This window comes from Adiantum capillus-veneris, chromosome 16 (assembly GCF_014529385.1).
Source record: "Adiantum capillus-veneris isolate H3 chromosome 16, ASM1452938v2, whole genome shotgun sequence".
NCBI classification, from domain to species: domain Eukaryota; kingdom Viridiplantae; phylum Streptophyta; class Polypodiopsida; order Polypodiales; family Pteridaceae; genus Adiantum; species Adiantum capillus-veneris.
The window spans coordinates 96,351,483-96,357,951 of NC_140946.1; positions in this window are offsets into that span (position 1 = coordinate 96,351,483).

The window sequence follows — 6,469 nt, forward strand, 5'->3', positions numbered from 1 at the left end:
TTGCCTAGTTCATCGACGGCGGTGGTATCCTCTGGAGCCCAGGAGATGGCCACTGCAGGTGCACGATCAGCAAGCCGCAAGCGCGGCCGTGAGGAGCAGTAATTTTCAACACCACCTCTAGCAACTGCATCTCCTGTTGCGGAAGATTTTGCGGTGGCTCGCTAGCGCCGCGGAATGCAGGGAAGAGTTAGCAGTACGACTCCCTTGCGGATGAGCTCTGCGGTTGCGGACGTCCCCGCTCAACCGGAAACGTCGGGTATTACGAATGCGGATGCCTCGACGGGAGGTATTCTCCCCGCAGCGCTACCCTGGGAGGCTACGGCAGCAACGACCCCTGCTTACCAATTAGAGGCATGCGACACATTTTTGAGCAGACTTACAGAGTCTATTCGTGCGGCCTAGCCAGCCCCATCCACAGAGGGACGAGTCAATGAGCTGGAAGCACAGGTAGCGACTTCGCAGACTCGGATTGACGAGTTAAACACTCAGAATGAACAGCTGACTGCCACTAATCGCCAGCAAGGGGCAGAAATACAAAGATTAAGAGGGGCTAATGCTGAGTTTGTAAGGTCTATTCAGCAAGAACTTCTTCAGTTGAGAACACAGCATAGCCTAGCTACTTACTTAACCTCGCACCCTGGCGATGTAATGATCAACATGACTGATTTGGATGCATTGGCAGTGGAGATGCAAGAGGATCTCCGAACTTTTTTAGATAATCAATTACAAAGCTGGAGCACACGCTTGGCTGCTAAGGTGGGAGCACAGCCACCCGCTCAGCGGGTTGTGGTGCACCAACCCGAGTCATCCAACACTGACAGAGGTAAGAGTGTTGTTCCAGAGGGTTTTGATGTTGCTGATTGGGCACAAGCTACAGAGGATTGTGCTAAAGCCCAGTCTCATGTCTCTCGTTTGCAGAAAATGATTCGTCGATTTCGTAAGGAGAGGCGCAGGGTCTGTTTTTGGGTGGAGACCTCCATTTTGGGCTGCTCTTAATCGCTACCTTACTTGTTACTATCCCTTGCATACACCTCTTGCTCCTCTGCCACAGCCGCCTCAATCTATCTCCTTGCCAACGCAGTTTATTCCTCGGGCTGCCTGGCCGGAACAAATTGAGATAGATCCACGTCTTTTGGATGAGGTCTATCGAGCCCATACTGCAGATTTTTGGGGCTTTGGCTATATTGATGTTTTCTCTTCACCAGAGCAGGGTGCAAAGCAACCATCGGAACCTTCCAACCTGAGGGGCTGATTCTGGGTTCACGCAATCCATCGTGCGTGCCAGGTGTTACGGCATTAGCCGCACATGCGGTCCTGCGGAGGTCTGGACACTGTGGATCAGGAGTCAGGAGTCATGCGGTATGCGGCGGCCGGAGCAGCAGTTCTCATAGGATATCATGGGACAGGAGTGTGTGCACCGTTCTCGATCTGTGCTGGAGCAGCGGTTGTATATGGAGGGGCATACCTGTCTTTTGATGTAACTTAACCAATCTCTATGATATTCATGGCATCATCTATTGTATTCTGTGTCTGGATTACAAATGAATGAAGCAAGGGTTGTTCTGTGTCTGTGTACTTTGTACTTCCTTCTCTTGTCATTCTGTGCGTTGATGTTCATATAATGTAGTTGCGGGTAATCATTCCCGTAATGCCTATTGCTCCTGTGTGGGCAATAGCCATTACAGTTCACCATTGGTGTAGGTCTTGCAATAGGTGTCAAGCATTTGGGAAGAGAGTGTTGAAGCTAGAGCTACGAAAAACCATTATGGCGTTTGATGTGTTTGAAAAGTGGGGGATTGATGCAATAGGCCCGTTACTATCACAAGCAGGGGAAAAAGCTATATTTTGATTGCAGTGAACTATCTCTCTAGATGGGTAGAGGCTATAGAAGTAAAACAAATCACTGCAAAGGATGTGACAAAATTTGTGTACGATGAAATATGTTGTAATATTGGGGTGCCACTGGAGTTACTTTCGGACAAGGGGCCAGGATTTAGAGCTATACTATTAGGCACCAGCATACCACTCCTTATTATCCACATGAATGAAAGATTCAATGCTGAGTTGGTATAAATTCTTTTGAAAGTGACAGACCACCAAGGAAAGAATTGGGATTTGGAATTTCCTAGTGCATTATGGGCTTACCGTACTTCGGTAAAGAGAGGTATAGGGTTTACTCCAGTTCATTTGGTATATGGAAAGGAAGCACTATTGCCTATGGAAGTAGAGTTGCCTACGGTCAAGATGTTAGAGAAGTTGCTTGAGCAGTCCAGTCATGCATTAAAAGAGAGGCTCTTACAATTACACGATGTTCAGCTAGATAGGATGAGCGCATTGGAACATTATGGACAGATGCAAGATAAGGCTTTAGCAAAGATAAATAAAAAGATCAAAATTAAGGGTATCAAGAGACATGACTTGGTTTTGCGCTATAACAGTAAGTTGGACAAGACATTCCAAAAGAAGTTTCAAATTAAGTGGGAAGGCCCTTTCAAGATATCGGAGTGTTTTTCGAATGGTACACATCAGCTAGCTAACCTGGATGGGATTCTACATAAGTCAAGGGTAAATGGATTGCGTCTTAAATTATATCATGCTAGATTAATAATGGTGGAGCAAGATGAGTTGTCTGTAGAACAAGTAATGTATGTGAGGGATGAGGTGAAGCGGTGAGTCTCATATCTGTTTTTGCTGCTGCTGCTGATCATGAATGATCTAGCAGGCTAGGGGATGGGATATTTATGTTAGGAGTTTTGTGGAATAAGTGATTGCGATATACATACACATGCATGGCGCATCAAATAAAGAAGTGCCCATTTTCCAAATCCTGGTGGTTACGTGGGGCCACATGTGTACAGGTAGGACAACGTGTACATAGTACATCGATTTTCGTCGTCACCAGTACCAGTGTGTTTTTTATATAGTAACGAGGAGTTGGTAGTGCGTAAAAATTCTCAAGGAATCTATCAGCAGGCCGAGGCCATGAGGTAAGTAGGTGCGTCAAATGGCATCTAGTGGCGTCAGGAGGTCGAATGGGGTCAAGACTTGCACGTGGATAAGTACGGACACAACGTGGGTATTTTTTGTGATGAATTATGCAAAAAGCTCATCATGAGAACTATATTTGGGGCCACCACGTGATTGCACGATGCATTATTGGAAAAAGTTGAGTGCCATGTGTGCGAATGGATGTAGAAGGGTGACAAAAATGCATTCAAGCGTGGCCATTTTTTGGCCGGTTCGGGGTCCATTTGAGGTCAATCAAAAGGCCAAAGTTTCCCAAGGGATAAAATGAAGTGTGGACACTGAAAAACCGAGAAAAAAATCAGCAAAGCGTGGATAGAAGAGGAGGAACAGCCGCAACTCAATTTTTGATGTTTTTGGAGCCTGTTTTTGGCCATAAACTGCTCATCCAAAGTCGGATTTGAGCACTTTGATATTGTAGACTGGGGTTTGGGCCATTCCGAACGCAATGATTCTATCCATTTTGCCAAATTCCTCACTGTGTTTCTGTTGTTTTGGCTTTGTAAGTTTCTCTTGTGAGCGAAGCCTCTACCCAAGTTTGTAATTGGGTGAAAGCATGTTAACTTGTCATGCTTTTTCATGTCCCGGACAATGCTAACTAGCACAATTTTGACATATGCTAACTAGTACAATAACTTGATCTACATCTCCAAGATCTGACATATGATATATCAATAGAAAGCACTTGAAACAAGGAATCCAAATGTACAACCTCCGACAAATTTTGATATTATTTGTAAAAAATTTACCGGACGCCCAACTTTTCGAAGATGTGCTAACTTGAAACTGCTAACTAGCACAAAAAGCGCGACAGGTTAACATGATTTCACCCAATTGTATATGGCATATTTCATCCATATTGTGTGAGCTATTTGCCCCATTGGTGTTGGCACAATCTCAATTGTATCTAAATATCAGAAATCTTCCTCTTTTGAGCTGAGTTTTTTGGGTGTGTATGCGTGTGTGTCTTTGTGTTGAGTGGGCAAATGGATAGTCTCTCTCCTCTCACTCCATCGGTGTGTTCCTTGTCTCGGTCAGGTGGGTTGTGTAAGCGGAGTGGTGCCCCATAGTGTGTTTGTGTGTGTGTGTGTATCATCCTAAGAGTGTGTGTTGGGTGATTATAGAGGCATTGTGTGTGTTTCCATCCGGCTCACAACGTCTCTTGGAATGCACTGATTGAGGGATAACCACAATAGGAGCGAGGACAAAAAACCCTAAAATGTTTTCAGCAGATACAAAGTGATGGCCTTTGTCTAGATGAAATCACCTATACGTGCATCTTGAAGGCATGCAGAGCCAGGTAGCGCTGGGCTATTTTCAGTAGATGAAATTGTTATTTAGGGGCTGTTGACATAAAACTGCGTGCTTCCCATTGCCCTGCCTATGTGTGGTCGATATGTACGCCGAATGTGGTGCACTTCAAAAAGCACAGAAAGTGCTTGAGGAGCTTCCTATCCGGAATGTTGTCACTTGAAATGCATTGATTGTGGGATATGCACAACAGGAGCAGGGCCATAAATCTTACCAAGGCAGCATGCCAAAAATCTTGCCAAGGTAGCTGGATACATTTGCGATAGTGGGTTACTTGAAAATAACACATACTTAGGCAACAAGTTAGTCAATATGTATGTCAAGCGTGGTCTACTTGTCCGAGTGCAACAAGTCCTTGACAAGCTATTGTGCTTGGCACTGCTCAATATGTATGCCAAATTTGGTGCACTTCAAAAGCACCTTGAGGGGCTTACTATTTGAAATGGCGTCTCTTGGAATGCATTGATTGCATGATATCCACAGCATGAGCAAGGAAAAAATCTCTAGGCTGTTTCCAGCAGATGCAAAGTGATGGCCTTTGTCCATATGAAATCACCTACATGTGCATCTGAAGGCAGGTAGAGCCAAGTAGCTCTGGGCTGTTTTCAGCAGATGCAGAGAGAGCAAATGCAATCACCTACACATGCAACTTGAAGGCATCTGACATCATGTAAGATGGGCAAAAGAGTTCACGATGATATTGTTATTCAAGGGATGTTGACATAAAACTTCATGCTTGGCACTACCTTGGTTGACATGTATGCCACATGTGGTGTACTTTATAAAGCACAAAAAGTGCTTTCTGTCTGAAATGTAGTCTACTGGAATGCACTGATCGTGGGATATGCTCAACAGAGGTATGGCCAAGAAGCTCTTGGCTATTTTCAGCAGATGCAAAGAGAGGGCATCTATCCAAATGCAATCGTGTACTCTTGTATCTTAAAGGAATATGGCATTAGGCAAGATGCTAATATGGGCAAAGGAATTCATGATGATATTGTTAGCCAGGGGCTGTAGAAAAGAAACATTGTACTTGGCGCTGCCTTGGTTGACATGTATGCCAGATGTGCTATACTTCATAAAGCACTTTTTGTATGCACACAGACACTCCACACACACAACCGCCCCCCCCCCCCCCCCCCCCCCCCCCCCCAAAGCACACACACACACACCCGATTCTCTCTATGCATCACTCACTTTATTTTCACAAGGCAGAGCAATATCCTCTACACAAGCAAACATCAAGAGGAAGAGATGACTCTTTCTTTTGTGATCTCACTTAAAGACTCTACTAAGAACAAGGATTTGTACCAAGGCGACAGGATACATGTGGATATTTGCGATAGTGGGTTACATGAAAATAACACATACTTAGGCAACACGTTAGTCTATATGTATGTCAAGCGTAATGGACTTGTTTGAGTGCACCAAGTCCTTGACGTGCTTTGGACTGTTTTCAGCAGATGGGAAGCGAGAAAACGCTATCACCCATCACCCACACGTGCACCTTGAAGGCATGTGGCTCTATGCAAGATGTTATTGAAAAGAAAAATCGTGCATAGCACTGCCTTCGTCAATTGAATGTCAAATGTGGTGCACTTCAGAAACTAAAAAGGCTAGAGGAGATTTTGGAATGGCGTGCACTGATTGCGGGATACACACAAGAGGAGCAGGGCTAGAAAGCTCTAGGCTATTTTCAGCAAATGCAAGGTGAGGGCCTTTGTCCCGATGCAATAACCTACACATGCATCTTGAAGGCATGTGACTCTATGCAAGATGTTTATATGGGCTTAAAAAATCATTTTGATATTGTTAGTCAGGGGCTGTTGTCATGCTAAGCAATGCCTCGATCGATATAGATGCCAAATGTGATGCACTCCAAAAAGCACAAAAAGTGCTTGAGGAGCTTCCTGTCTAGATTTCATCTCTTGGTGTGCATTGATTGTGGGATACGTGCAACGGGAGCCAGGCTAGAAAGCTCCAGCAGTTTTTAGTAGATGCGAAGCGAGGGATTGTCTCCACGTGCAATCACAAACGCGTGCATCTTGAAGGCATGTGTCTCTATGCAAGATATTGATATGGGCACAAAAATTCATGTTGATAGTGTTAGTCAAGGGCTATTGCAAAATATCAG